The sequence below is a fragment of the Oncorhynchus keta genome, chromosome 10, assembly GCF_023373465.1.
Source record: "Oncorhynchus keta strain PuntledgeMale-10-30-2019 chromosome 10, Oket_V2, whole genome shotgun sequence".
Classification (NCBI taxonomy): Eukaryota; Metazoa; Chordata; class Actinopteri; order Salmoniformes; family Salmonidae; genus Oncorhynchus; species Oncorhynchus keta.
Genome location: NC_068430.1, coordinates 73,824,230 through 73,838,873, shown reverse-complemented (window position 1 = coordinate 73,838,873; position 14,644 = coordinate 73,824,230). Strand labels below are relative to the sequence as shown.

Sequence of the window (14,644 nt, the reverse complement as noted above, 5' to 3'; positions counted from 1 at the left end):
GAATCTCAATTCCTCTCTCCTTGACTCCTTCTTAAACCTCATTAGAGGAGAATGTCTGAGGCTGCAAGGAATCAAGGACATAAAATGGAGACTCACCCCACCTATTCACTCACTTCCTCAAATCTCTCCCCTTCTGTCAACCATTCGTCTGGTGATTCACAGGTCTGGTGGTCGTACTGGTGATGGGAGAGAACATACAACTCCGGTCCTGCACTGCCATTGGTCCAACTGTGGGGGTGGGTGTGGTCACCTGTAAAGAGTACAGAACAGATGCAGCACCTATGAGATTGAGACAAAATTACAGGGAGATGTGCGTCCCAATGGTACCCTATTCCTTACATAGTGCACTAGTTCTGACCATGGTCAAAAGTAGTGCACTATGTAGGGAACAGGGTGCCATTGCTCCAAATTTCATAGTCACGCTCACGATGTATTCGCGTTCCAAACCTGAATGTCTCCTCTTCTTCTTGTATGACTTCTTGCATTTGCGTTCTTTGACAACAAGTTGTTCCTCATCCGCCACTAGGTCATCATCCTCATCCTCATCTCTCAGGAAATCTTTGTAGGATCTTTTCTTCTCTCTCTGACTGCGACTGGTCACAAGGCCCACCTCTCCCTCCATTTTCTACACCTGGGAAAGAGAGGCAGTAATATAGACATTAAAATCGATGCACATAACATGATACAATGTATAGGTTCAAATATACTGAATAGGCTAAAGAAGCTGCTTGGGCACACTGGCAAGAATATGCATTTGAACCTGCTAACAGGTGCATTCTACCACCTCTAAACAAACACTCTGCCTACCTGCTCCGCACAAATGTAAACGCAGTACGGAGGTGGCTCTGTTGCTCAACCACTCGCGGTAATTTCGATTATGAAATAGCTATGTGTTTTTCAACAACGAATTGGTAGCTGAACAGGAGAGCTCCGTTTTGGCTTTCCGATGTGTCGACAAAGAACTGACGGACCATCTCCAAACTTCACCCACCGCTTGTCGCCATCTTTGAAGAGTTCAAAGTTTGCTGCGCTCACAAGCGCAGGATAACGCACCCCGTGGGTGAAGGCGCATGGTTTACGTAACATGAGACATTGGCCTACACTTTTCAAAGAGTAACAAAATCAGTATTATTTGTGAAAGTATTATTTTCAAAACATTGCAATGTATGTTACAATTTTGCCGTGTGATTAAATGCATATGTTTTTACTCACAGACTGTCAGGCTAGCTTATTCTACTCAATTTATCGTTAAATCGTTGCTCCATAATTTCCTGAATTTGAAGTCTCCTTCGCTGGTGGGATGATTTCAACACCATTGGAATGCGAGTCCCAGCTGATACAAATTCCGCGGACTCATGTTTAGGAAATGGTCGAATCGTTCTCACACCATTTGCTCCCCCTTCCCTCACGTCCACATAGTCGCTGAATCACGGTAAGCGTTCAAAGCAATATTCTTATCGCTGACTGCTTCCGCATGAAAATCACGTCCTAAACCTTTATGACTAATTATTTTATTGCTACAATTTAGCACACCAGTTAAACGCAATCTATATATTTGGCTGCATTGTTGCAGACCTGCAGGTTGCAACAAAGTTACAGTTATGGATTATTCTCCATTAAATAAATTAACCTTTAAATCAAATATTATAGCATCAAAATCGAATAATTATACCCTTATAATGCATACCCATATTAACAATATCATATATGAATCATCAACTGATATTAGACCCAAGAGGGAATTAAATAGTAATAGTTGTTTACTTCTCAGTGTGATACATCATTGCCAAATTGCCACTGCCATTTCCAGGCATGATTGAGAGCTTTGTTGTGACAGAGAGAGGGAGGTTGACTTGGCAGTCAGAGATTAAGTCAAACAGCATTGCAGCACACTGTGTGTACAGAATTTAGTTACACTGTTAACAATTAAACCAACAGGTGTCTTTTTTATTTATTTATTTGACCTTTATTTAACCAGGCAAGTCAGTTAAGAACACATCCTTATTTTCAATGACGGCCTAGGAACAGTGAGTTAACTGCCTGTTCAGGGGCAGAACGACAGATTTGTACTTTGGCAGCTCGGGGGGTTTGAACTCGCAACCTTCCGGTTACTAGTCCAACGCTCTAACCACTAGGCTACCCTGCCGTCTATTCATCTTTCTTTACCCATGCTAATTGAATGTACTGTACAGTACATCCACAGAGACTAACATTAGTCTAGTGGACGGAGGGTGAGGAGTTCAACAAAATAATACTCAACTATAAAGTACAGTACATCCACAGAGACTAAAGTTAGTCTAATGGAAGGAGGGTGAGGAGTTCAACAAAATAATACTCAACTATAAAGTACAGTACATCCACAGAGACTAAAGTTAGTCTAATGGAAGGAGGGTGAGGAGTTCAACAAAATAATACTCAACTATAAAGTACGGTACATCCACAGAGACTAACGTTAGTCTAATGGAAGGAGGGTGAGGAGTTCAACAAAATAATACTCAACTATAAAGTACAGTACATCCACAGAGACTAACGTTAGTCTAATGGAAGGAGGGTGAGGAGTTCAACAAAATAATACTCAACTATAAAGTACAGTACATCCACAGAGACTAAAGTTAGTCTAATGGAAGGAGGGTGAGGAGTTCAACAAAATAATACTCAACTATAAAGTACAGTACATCCACAGAGACTAACGTTAGTCTAATGGAAGGAGGGTGAGGAGTTCAACAAAATAATACTCAACTATAAAATACAGTACATCCACAGAGACTAAAGTTAGTCTAATGGAAGGAGGGTGAGGAGTTCAACAAAATAATACTCAACTATAAAGTACAGCACAAGGTGCTATAACCTTAAAGGGTTCTTCAGCTGTCCCCATAGGAGAACACTTTGATTAACCTTTTTTGGTTGCAGGTAGATTCTTTTTGGTTCCAAGTAGGCTAGAACCCTTTTGGGTTCCATGTAGATCCCTTTCCATAGAGGGTTCTACATGGAACCCGAAAGTGTTCTACCTGGAACCAAAACGGGTTCTACCTGCAACCAAAAAAAGGTCAATGGGGACAGCTGAAGAACCCTTTTGGAACCCTTTGTTCTAAGTGTGTATTTGAACAGTGGACTTCGAGTTCACTGTGTCTGTGACTCTGTCTTATTTGAGCTAGACATTGCACTTGAACATCAGGAGAGTGCAATGTCAGCGAGTCCATTATGAAATGTTGCTATGTATCAGAAAAATAATGACACATAAACCACAATGTGACTTGTACATTGGGTAATTGTTCTTACCTCTTCTGCATTTAGTGTTAGGGAATTTACAGTATTTCACGAGTTTATGGAAAATGTATTCAATCACATGTATTTCATTACCTTTTTTTAATATGTATGTATATATATTTTTTATTTTTTTACCTTTATTTAACTAGGCAAGTCAGTTAAGAACAAATTCTTATTTTCAATGACGGCCTAGGAACAGTGGGTTAACTGCCTGTTCAGGGGCAGAACGACAGATTTGTAACTTATTAGCTCGGGATATGAACCTTTCGGTTACTAGTCTAACCACTAGGCTACCCTGCCACCCCATATATATATATATATAATGGACAGTAAACCTAACACAAAGAGCCAACTAGCGAACTTCAAGTAGCAAACTTGAATCATCAAACATGAGATTACTACCACTTCTTGACAAAACACACCATAGTCATGTGATTGTGCAGTGTCGTTTACACAGAGTCTGGATTTCAACACTCCTCCCTCTGCTCCCCAGAGTGCTGAAGTTACACTGTCATGTTTAGTTAGTGCTGACTTCTGATCCCTCCTCCTAGCCTACATTCCTGTCACCATTCCATGTTGTTCCTAAAGTTGCTCTGTCATGATTAGTCCTAGTCCCTCCATACTCCCCAGTTGTCCATTGCTATTCCCTCACTCCTCCCTCTTGTTTCCAGGGTGGTAAAAAAGTGAGTCATGTTTACTCTTGGTCCCCCCCTCCCTCCAGTTTTCCATTTATATTCTTAAAGTTGCCCTGTCATGTTAAGCGCTGGTCCCTCCCTCCAGTTTTCGATTTATGTTCCTAAAGTTGCCCTGTCATGTTAAGCATTGGGCCCTCCTCCCTCCAGTTTTCCATTTCTATTCCTAAAGTTGCCTTGTCATGTTAAGCGCTTGTCCCTCCTCCCCCAGTTTTCCATTACTAGTATTCCTAAAGTTGCCCTGTCATGTTTAGTCCTTGTCCCTCCCTCCACAATGTTCCCATAGCTGTTCCTAGCAGAGCTGTTGTTGAGTCAGGTTTACTGCTTCCTGTTTCTCTCAGCTCAGCTAACCCGTGAAAGAGAAGAAGGGAGGGAGGAGGGGAGGACAGTATAAAGAGAGGTAGACCGGAGAGGAGGCACACAAAGTAAGGATTGTACACTTAGGAAAAAAGAAAGAAAGAAAGAGAGAGAGAAAGAGAAGGAGAAGACAGTCTCTCATTGTGGGAATATAACAACAAAGAAAGGACCAACTATTGAATAACTTGTGAACTGGTGAGTGAAAACTGATTTACAATTTGACTTTGTGCCATTTCTGGGTCATAGCTTTCAGTCATAACTTTCTATAGCAACTGACATTGCAATTCCTGTTTGGGCCATATAGCAACATGCAAGTATCTGATGTGTGATCATTTTAAAGGCTTATTGTCAACATGTCAGTGTTTATACGGTTTATACTGTGTTATAGCTCAGATGGCATGGCAGCGCATTATCTCAGTCATATTGATGCTTTCTCTGCTGTGTACACAGATATGGAGACAGACAAGAAGATGTGCACACAAGTGGAGCCTACAGACAGGTAAGGCTGCAGTATACATATCTACTGATTTCTGTGTTTTGATTGAACTTAGCAGACAGTTAACATACGCTGTCTCTGTGCTGGTCTCACCAAGTATATGAAGATCTCAGACAAACTAAACTGTTTCTGTGTTATTAAGTGGCTTAGAAACATGCTGCTTTTGCAAGAGGCAGCGTTTCATGGGTGTTCTTCTGAGTAGGTGTCTATTGCTCTGATCTACTTTGCCGTCACCTGCAGTATCTTATCCCCATTAGCAGTTAGCCTCCATTGATAGACCCGTGTTGGTTTTCCACCTCTAATGATATGTCACCCAGCTGTCCTATATGTCAGTGGGCATTCCCCTCTCATCCTTCTGTCAATCATCACTCAGTGTGTAAGACAGTCTTTATACAGATTGAAAACAGAAGTTAACATGACCCCCCATCTCTCTCTCTCTGTGTGAACAGAATGCTGCAACTTTACAGGTTGAATACAGGGGTTAATGTGTTTTCCCCTCTCCCACAGTGATCTGTCTGAGCAGATTAAGGCTGTGACCAAGGACAGCCATGTCAGAGCAGAGAACACTGAGCTGATGCTGGCCTACCAGAGAGGAAACGTCAGTCTGACACAGTACAAGGTAATCAATCATTAACATATCATTAACAGAGGCAAAGATTCATCTCTCTGTTTAAACCTCTTCTGCATGTTAGTAAATGGAGATACTAGCAAGTACAACGCAATTAGTCTTATGATTCCTTATCTACACTGTAATTCCCATCAGTTGATCCGAATGTTCCATGTGGACATGCAACATTTTTCGAGCTGGAGCGCCATGCATCATCATGCTCCATCATTCTATCATGTGCTGCTATCAACTGTTGTGGGTCAAGGTACTGTGTTTTGTGTATAATGGAAGTATTGAGACTAACCCTAGTTTATATCCTTTCCTTGTCTCCTTTCCTCAGCTTCTCCTGTGCTCCCTCTATGAGATCTATCAAGCACTAGAGGAAGCTCTGGACAAACAACTCCAACCACCCGAGTGTCGCGCCAATATACTTCCCCTGGAACTGGCACGGCTGAGTCAGTGGAGAGACCTGAGCATTTCTATGGGCAGGACTGGAGAGAGAAGATTGTTGTACCGGCTGCCACTAAAATATATGCCCATAGACTCAGACAGGTGTGTATTAAACTGGACTGGTCTGTGGAACTTGAATCGTACCATAATGCTTTATAACAGGGTTTCCCCAACTCGGTCCAGGGGCCTCCCCTGGGTGCACATTTTAGTTTTTTCCCCAGCACCACACAGCTGATTCAAATAATTACCTCATCATCAACCTTGATTATTTGAATCATCTGTTTAGTGCTAGGGGAAACTAAACGTGCACCCAGAGGAGGCCCCTGGACCGAAGTTTAGGAAACCCTGCCTTATGTAACCATGAAGGGGGCAAATGAGGGTTTCAAAATCCAATGTAAATTCAGCCAAATGTTAGTTGAGATAATAAAATTGGTTACTTGGAATGGGTTATAGTGCATTACCAGTGACTGTACTGACTCTCTCTCCTTCTCTCCTTCCCTCCACAGATCGGCAAAGACAACCCTGAGTATCTAGTGGCCCACGCGTACACCCGCTACCTCGGCGACCTATCTGGCGGACAAGTCCTTGGCCGTATTACTCAGAAGTCTCTGGGGCTGAAGGGTGGCGAGGGTCTGTCGTTCTTTTCCTTCCCGGGCGTGAGCAGCCCCAACCTGTTCAAACAGCTGTACAGGAGTAGAATGAACAGCATAGAGCTGGAGGAGGAGGAGAGGAAAGGAATGCTGGAGGAGGCTGTCAGAGCCTTCGAGTTGAACATCCAGGTGAGGAGGAGGAGGAGAGGAGAGGAGTGGAGGAGGAGAGGATGGAGGAGAGGAGTGGAGGATGAGGGGGGGGGTGACGAGGAATAGGGAAACAGGACAGTCATGGTTTAGGGGGGATATAAGGTTAGATATTAGGGTTGGTGTTCAACTATAAGCTAAGTGAGTGCCATTTTTCGTTTTTTTTTTTATGAGCTTCTTGGCTCTTCGTACATATGATGACTGACTTTTGACTGATGTCTTGCCTCTGTCTGTGATGCAGGTCTTTGACGATCTTCAGAAGATGGTGTCTGTGACAGAGAGGGAAAGTGAGGTCATGCATACGACAACCAGAAATAGATGCACAAGACACACGTCGACACATTCCAAACTGGCTGATGGTAAGTTACGCACACACAGAGATACACACACACAGGCATAGACACACACACACGCATAGGCACATGCATGTGCGAACGCATGCACGCACACAGACACCACACGCACGGACACACACACACGACTTAATATGATGACAGTGATATTTAGTACTTCTGCAGTTAGTGTGTTAGATAATACTAATAATTCCTCCTTTTCTCAGGAGAGAAACTGACTGCTAGATCCCTTCAGATCCAGACCAGTCTGGTCAACGCATCACCCTCTTCAGAATGGTGCTGGGGATCTGTGTCGCCCTGGCAACGGTTGGCATGGGAATGTATGCTTTTTAAAGTTGTAAAGAAGTGTTTTCAGCAAAGTTGAATCCGTCCATAACAGAAGATTACCCTAGACCTAGATGATGTTGGGAGTATTTTTGTACTTTAAAGACTTTAAAGAGAATGAAGGACCCCATATTTTATAATGTTGTTGATCCTAAATAGTTTTAAAAGTTGTTAAAAAAAAGGAAATACTGTACAGAAGTAAGTAATAACTTAGTAATATAAATTCTTATAGTTCCTGTGTTGTATGTAGCCACATTAAACTATGAGTTAGGATGTGTATGGTATTGATACATGTCCGTGTGTCTGACTGGCAGTACTGACTCAATGTCCACCAGTATAAAATCACTAGTACACTAGAAATAGACTAGTACTCCTGAACATTTAGTGACATTTCTGAATCATTTATCAATGTCACTGTGAAAATGAGAGCAAAATGAAATCTATCCTTTTTCATTTACAATCTCAAGATGTAGCCATTACTACTGTAATATTTCTACCTGTCAAATCCATTTTTGTAAAGTCAGTTATACTGTTTGTGAAATTTGTTCAACAAAAATATTTGTATATATTGTATATATTTGTACATTTTTTAATAAAAAGAGTATACCATGTGGGGTATAAAATGCACAGATCATTTCTTCATCGTCTACATGATTTCAAATCCTTTCCTCTATCAACATCCAACCACAGAGTAACAATATAGATTGAACATGTAATTTTATCTCAATCAGTGTGCATAAAAAAGTTACATTAATATACTTCAAAATGAAGAAAACAAGAATAAAATAGGAACAAAAAAATATCAGGCTGTTCCAGTTCTGTGGAACAGAGTCTTGTCTTGTGGGGTTTCTAATCAGAAATGCTAAGGCGCAAATCCCATCCTTCTATTTCCCAAATAATAACAGACAAATTAGATAACAATGTCAGGCTGTTAGAATTCTCTTCTAGTATACGAGTATTGTGGTGATAATAGGCTTTAGAAGCCCCTTCATTACATTTCCTTCTGAAGATGTTGCGAATCCTCCTCATCTTCTTTGGTTTGTCATGCTCCACTTCCTGTCCAGCAGCAGTCCTCGAAGACAGAAGGCTGGTCATCTTATTTGATGGTCTGGAATGTGGTGCTGGTGGCATCAGAACGAGGTGCTTCTCTAGCCTCAGCCTCCTGTACCAGCTGTAGATAGTTCTGTGGTAGGATGGGCTCCAGGTCTAAATGCCAGTCGGAAACAACAGCTTGGGAGGGTTCCGATTCCGGGGGAAAGGGTCACTAACTTCCTCATTCTGCTGTGTTTCTGCTCTAATGTCTCCCTGGTCAGGTGCCGAGCTAGAGGTCAGTGGCTCAGTCTGACACAGCAGCGTTGCTTTTACCTTGCTTCTTCAGCGCTGTCTTCTTTGAACAAGAACTTAGAACATAATAATAATAATAATATAATAATATATGCCATTTAGCTGACGCTTTTATCCAAAGCGACTTACAGTCATGTGTGCATACATTCTACGTATGGGTGGTCCCGGGAATCGAACCCACTACCCTGGCGTTACAAGCGCCATGCTCTACCAACTGAGCCACAGAAGGACCACAACATGGTTCTCCATCATACTCTGAGTAATAAGTCCCTCCTCCTTGTTAGCAGCAAACCGATCAGGTACACTCTTAGCAATCCACAGAGCTACAAGGCAAACCACGTAGAGGTTGAAGATCTTTGATCCCAGTCCAAGTCTCTCGCCGGCACCATTCTGGGGCCTAGTATCTCCTCCAGGTTCGCCATGATGTTCCTGGCCACTGTTGGTCAATTTCTTCAACAAATGATCAGGTCTATAATTATCAAACATACATTAGTAATAGAAAGGAAACACAGACTCGTTGTTTAAGCATTAAAAAATACTCCTTTAGTAATAACATTTCTAGGCAGAAGTTGGTACGGAGTACAATATAACAGTATATGATAGTTTCTCCCCAAGTTCTGCAAAATGTCTAAGACATCCTGTAACTCATAGAGCCTCTCCCAGTCCTCCTTGCGTGAGTTTCCCTGGCAACAACATTTAAAAAAATCTAACCTCCCCTGACAGCAGTAACCATCTTATCAGCAATTAAAAGCTCAGAAGTATGTTGGACCAAAACTTGACCTTTCATCACAAGTACAGGGTCATGACAAGGTGAACGAGTGTAAGCATCTTCTGACAGGTGACTGGTTTCATCAGGTCTGTGACAGCCTTGTGTTGTCGGACAACCAGATAACCACGGTGGGATCCAGACAGGAGGAGTCTGAACGTAAACACCTTCTGATAGTGTCTGAAGGTCACAACCCTCAAAACAGGTTAACACACACACAGAGAGGTCCTGAAGAGGAGACCTTACAGTTTATCATAACATAATGTATTAACCCGTTAAAGGGTATTAGGCCTTGGTTTAACCCTCTTCACCACCTCTAAGTGATCTGTGGACTGCTGAAGAGTGTTGACCAGCTGCCCCCGTGGCCTGGCCCATAACAAGGATCATAGGAGAGCTTCTGCATCCTTCAAAGAGGGGTGACCTTCAGAGAAAGTCAGTTCCGAAAGAGTTTGTAAGTCACTTGAAGAATTACCTGGGAGATAATGTCCTGATGGTTTAACTGAGCACCACGACCTGCTTCGAGAAGGTCTTGGAGGCAGCTCGTCACCTTGGTCCCGATTTCAGTGAGGGCTCTTTGGACGATGTCCCTTGTGCTGTCTCTTCCTGCTGCCATGTCCACCAGGCTCTCCACGACCTCCCTGACTTCCTGTGGAATGTATTTCTCTCTTTTCCATGTGATCTCTAAATGCTCCTCTTATGACTATTGATAGAGGTTAAAACAGCAGTCTATAATAAGATATTTAAATATTCAATTTTCAATAAATTTGCAAAAATGTCTACAATCCTGTTTTGACTTCATCATTATGGAGTATTGTGTGTAGATGGGTGAAAAAACAAATATTTAATCAATTTAGAATTTCGGGCTTTAACACAACAAAATGTGGAATAAGTCAAGGGGTATGAATACTTTCTGAATGCACTGCATGTATTTCTTATGAAACACACAGCATGCCGACAGTATTACACTGAACATGGGGCGGCAGGGTAGCCTAGTGGTTAGAGCGTTGGACTAGTAACCGGAAGGTTGCAAGTTAAAATCCCCAAGCTGACAAGGTACAAATCTGTCATTCTGCCCCTGAACAGGCAGTTAACCCACTGTTCCTAGGCCGTCATTGAAAATAAGAATTTGTTCTTAACTGACTTGCACCAGTTAAATAAAGGTAAAATTTAAATAATAATTAAATAGTCACACACAGGGATAAGAGAAGCTGGTCATTCCTTTCCAGTAGACCGGAAAGATGGGCATCGTTCCACATTGAGCTCTTTCCAAACATCCTGCTTGATGTTAACGAGCCTGTGCCGACTCCTCACCTTCAATGTCTGTCTGTGAGTTTGAATTTAGTGGAATATTGAGTTGCATATTAGCAGTGGCAAATGTTTATACGAATGAAAGCATTTACAACTCATTTTGAACACCTGACACACCTGACAATGTCATTTTGATCAGGCTATTATGAATCTTTCACATCTCGCTGGTTATAAAGTGAAGTATATTTCTTACCAGCTCAACGAGGCAGGGTTTTCTCCCCTCTCTCTTCCTGAAATCTACAAATGAAACACAGAACATATATTCAGCAAAGAGACTTATCGTATTTTGGCCATGTATTTAGCTTCATTATTAGCTAAACAGGAAAGTGTTGGACAGGTTGACTTCCTGTGGACCTTGAGGTCGCTCTCACTTTTTCAGGAAGGCTTTCTGAACATTGAAGATGATCCATCCCCTCATGTGATTGACATGGATGTCGGTTGACAGTGTTGCCTGCCCCTGAAGGGTCAGGAACTCTCTGATGAGCTTCTCTGTAAGACAGGCCATCATTCGCTCTGGAACCAGTGAGCAGAGCGCGAACTGGCCATTCATTTGAACTCATACAAACTTATAAGGAATATGACGGGCTGCGTTTGACCTGTTATTTATCACTTCCTATGTAGTCAAACAAACAAAATGGAGAGGTGTGTATGCCACAGCGCCAGGTATAGGTTATGAAGTGATTTGTCTTCATAAACTAATATTGAGGTGTTTTACACAGTGACGTCACTTGATGGCGCTCAATATCAAGCGACGTTTTTGTCATCATACAATTGAATTTGCCATGTGTCCTGCGGGCCGGTGTAAACCCATAGAGAGCCTATTGAATTACTAGAGGGGCATTGTCAAATGTTAAGCGGAGCAGCACAGGAGAACCCAAGAGCAGACTCAGACCAGGAAACAGGGATGAATGAACCAAGATATTTATTGCAACAAAGGGAGAGATGAAGTGCAGATCCAGGGAAGCTTGGATGAGTTGTAGGAAACCCGATGTGGAGGCTGAGGTTGGAGTGAGCTGGGTTGGGACAGGGTAAACAGGTCTGGAGGGGAATCCAAGGGAGTGATGATGAGTTGAATTCAGAACAGGGTAGCGAAATGTGGAACAGGAGACAGGAACCAGTCAGAGCAGCAAAATGAGATTATGATCTGGCAGAGTGGAAGTGGCAGGATTGAGTATTTGTAGAGATCTTGATTATGGAACGGGCTGCAGCTGGTGGGGAACTGTTCTGACTCCAGCACACCTGTCTCCAACCACACAATCACAGAGAGAGAGAGAGAAGAAGAGAGAGGGAGAGAACTGGGGAAATGGCTGCAGGTCAAGGAGACACCGAATGTCCACTAGGGGGTGTAGCAGGAGAAGATGTGACAATAAACCCTCACATTTCCATAATTGGGCAAACATGGCAGCCATCTTGGTCAGGGATGAATCCCATACCAGTATAATTACAATGAATGGCAGGATAGGCAGAGGTAATATACAGCTCTGAAAATATTAAGAAACCACTGCAAATGATCAGTTTCTCTGGTTTTACTATTTATAGGTATGTGTTTGGGTAAAATTTACATTTTTGTTTAATTATATAAACTACTGACAACAGTTCTCCCAAATTCCAAATAAAAATGTAATTTAGAGCATTTATTTGCAGAAAATGACAATTGGTCAAAATAGCAAAAAATATGCAGTGTTGTCAGACCTCAAAAAATGCTAAGAAAATCAGTTCATATTCATTTTTAAACAACACAATACTAATGTTTTAACTTAGGAAGAGTTCAGAAATCAATATTTGGTGGAATAACCCTGATTTTCAATCACAGCTTTCATGTGTCTTGTCCTGCTCTCCACCAGTCTTTCACATTGATGTTGGGGGACTTTATGCCACTCCTGGCGCAGAAATTCCTCCACCAAATGTCACAGTGGGTGCGAGACCTGGAGAGACCTACAAGCCACAGTGTCTCGCACCCACTGTGAAATTTGGTGGAGGATCAGTGATGATCTGGGGGTGTTTCAGCAAGGCTGGAATCGGGCAGATTTGTCTTTGTGAAGGACGCATGAATCAAGCCACATACAAGGTTGTCCTGGAAGAAAACCTGCTTCCTTCTGCGCTGACAATGTTCCCCAACTCTGAGGATTGGTTTCTCCAGCAGGACAATGTTCCCCAACTCTGAGGATTGGTTTCTCCAGCAGGGCAATGTTCCCCAACTCTGAGGATTGGTTTCTCCAGCAGGGCAATGTTCCCCAACTCTGAGGATTGGTTTTCTCCAGCAGGACAATGTTCCCCAACTCTGAGGATTGGTTTCTCCAGCAGGACAATGTTCCCAACTCTGAGGATTGGTTTTTCCAGCAGGACAATGTTCCCAACTCTGAGGATTGGTTTTTCCAGCAGGACAATGTTCCCCAACTCTGAGGATTGGTTTTTCCAGCAGGACAATGTTCCCCAACCTGAGGATTGGTTTTTCCAGCAGGACAATGTTCCCCAACTCTGAGGATTGGTTTCTCCAGCAGGACAATGTTCCCCAACTCTGAGGATTGGTTTTTCCAGCAGGACAATGTTCCCAACTCTGAGGATTGGTTTTTCCAGCAGGACAATGCTTCATGCCACACAGCCAGGTCAATCAAGGTGTGGATGGAGGACCACCAGATCAAGACCCTGTCATGGCCAGCCCAATCTCCAGACCTGAACCCTGACTCCAGACCTGAACCCATGACCTGTCCATTTTCTGAAAATAAATGCACTAAATGACAATATTTGTATTTGAAGTTGTCATAGTTTATAGAATAAAACCAAAAAATGTAAATTTTACCCAAACACATACCTATAAATAGTACAACCAGAGTAACTGATCGTTTTGCAGTGGTCTCTTCATTTCTTCCAGAGCTGTATATGAAATTTGGCAGATGCTTTTATCTTAAGTTAACCAACTCCCTGACCAATTTGACTGACCTTTGGCTCATCATAAGGTTCAATACCATTCCAGTATTCTAATTCCTAATGTTACCAAGAAGACTGTTCTGAATGCTTAAATAATGTCATGTCTACAGGATAGTTTCACTCAAAATGACAACTTATTTATGAAGAGCTTTTCAAACATTTTGCTCAAATGCAACATGTGTGTATACAATTGAACCTAAAAGTACTTTATTCTGCTATAAGCATACTTTTGGTTTGTTCGTTTATTAGCTGAGCACGTGAAAACGATGTTAAGACAGTCTTTTCGTAGTCTTGATTTATTCTAATACATTTGCATATGTCATATAGAAGGACACAACACATTCGTTTGGATTCCATGGATTTACATGTCCTGGTTTTCATTTCAGACGCATTCATTATCAACACAAAATATAAGACATTCACGTATTTAATGATTCTAATATTTGTGTATCTAGAATTATGAGCCTTTAGGAATAAAGATGCCTGCTGTTACAGAGAATACATGTAATGAAATAGTCAGTATCAAACTATTAGGTAACTGAAATAATGAAATAGTCAGTATCAACCTATTAGGTAACTGAAATAATGAAATAGTCAGTATCAAACTATTAGGTAACTGAAATAATGAAATAGTCAGTATCAAAACTATTAGGTAACTGAAATAATGAAATAGTCAGTATCAACCTATTAGGTAACTGAAATAATGAAATAGTCAGTATCAAACTATTAGGTAACTGGAAATAATGAAATAGTCAGTATCAAACTATTAGGTAACTGAAATAATGAAATAGTCAGTATCAAACTATTAGGTAACTGAAATAATGAAATAGTCAGTATCAAACTATTAGGTAACTGAAATAATGAAATAGGCTGCATCAACCTATTAGGTAACTGAAATAATGAAATAGGCAGTATCAACCTATTAGGTAAATGAAATAATGAAATAGGCAGTATC

General features: G+C 41.6%; 3 protein-coding genes and 1 pseudogene across 5 annotated transcripts in view; 2 read left to right on the top strand and 2 right to left on the bottom strand.

Moving 5' to 3' along the window:
* Positions 1-7,974, top strand: part of LOC127932343 (heme oxygenase-like) — a 67,071-nt pseudogene extending 59,097 nt beyond the window's left edge.
* Positions 1-14,644, bottom strand: part of LOC127932342 (nuclear factor 1 X-type) — a 164,895-nt gene that overhangs the window by 5,779 nt on the left and 144,472 nt on the right.
* LOC127932344 (HMG domain-containing protein 4-like) overlaps positions 1-14,644 on the bottom strand; it is an 81,142-nt gene that overhangs the window by 65,308 nt on the left and 1,190 nt on the right. The window contains exon 1 of one of the 2 annotated variants that reach the window (XM_052527920.1): positions 1,213-1,412. The exons of the other annotated variant lie outside the window; for it this stretch is intronic. The gene's annotated coding sequence lies outside the window, so the exon portion shown is untranslated. Of the gene's footprint in view, positions 1-1,212; positions 1,413-14,644 lie in introns of those variants that run through there. 2 annotated transcript variants of the gene reach the window in all.
* The window catches only part of LOC118375208 (heme oxygenase-like), a 17,662-nt gene continuing 7,366 nt past the window's right edge, over positions 4,349-14,644 (top strand). Inside the window, exon 1 of one of the 2 annotated variants that reach the window (XM_052527916.1) lies at positions 4,349-4,511. The gene's annotated coding sequence lies outside the window, so the exon portion shown is untranslated. The remainder of the gene's footprint in view (positions 4,512-14,644) is intronic. The other variant, XM_052527917.1, reaches the window with a different exon arrangement.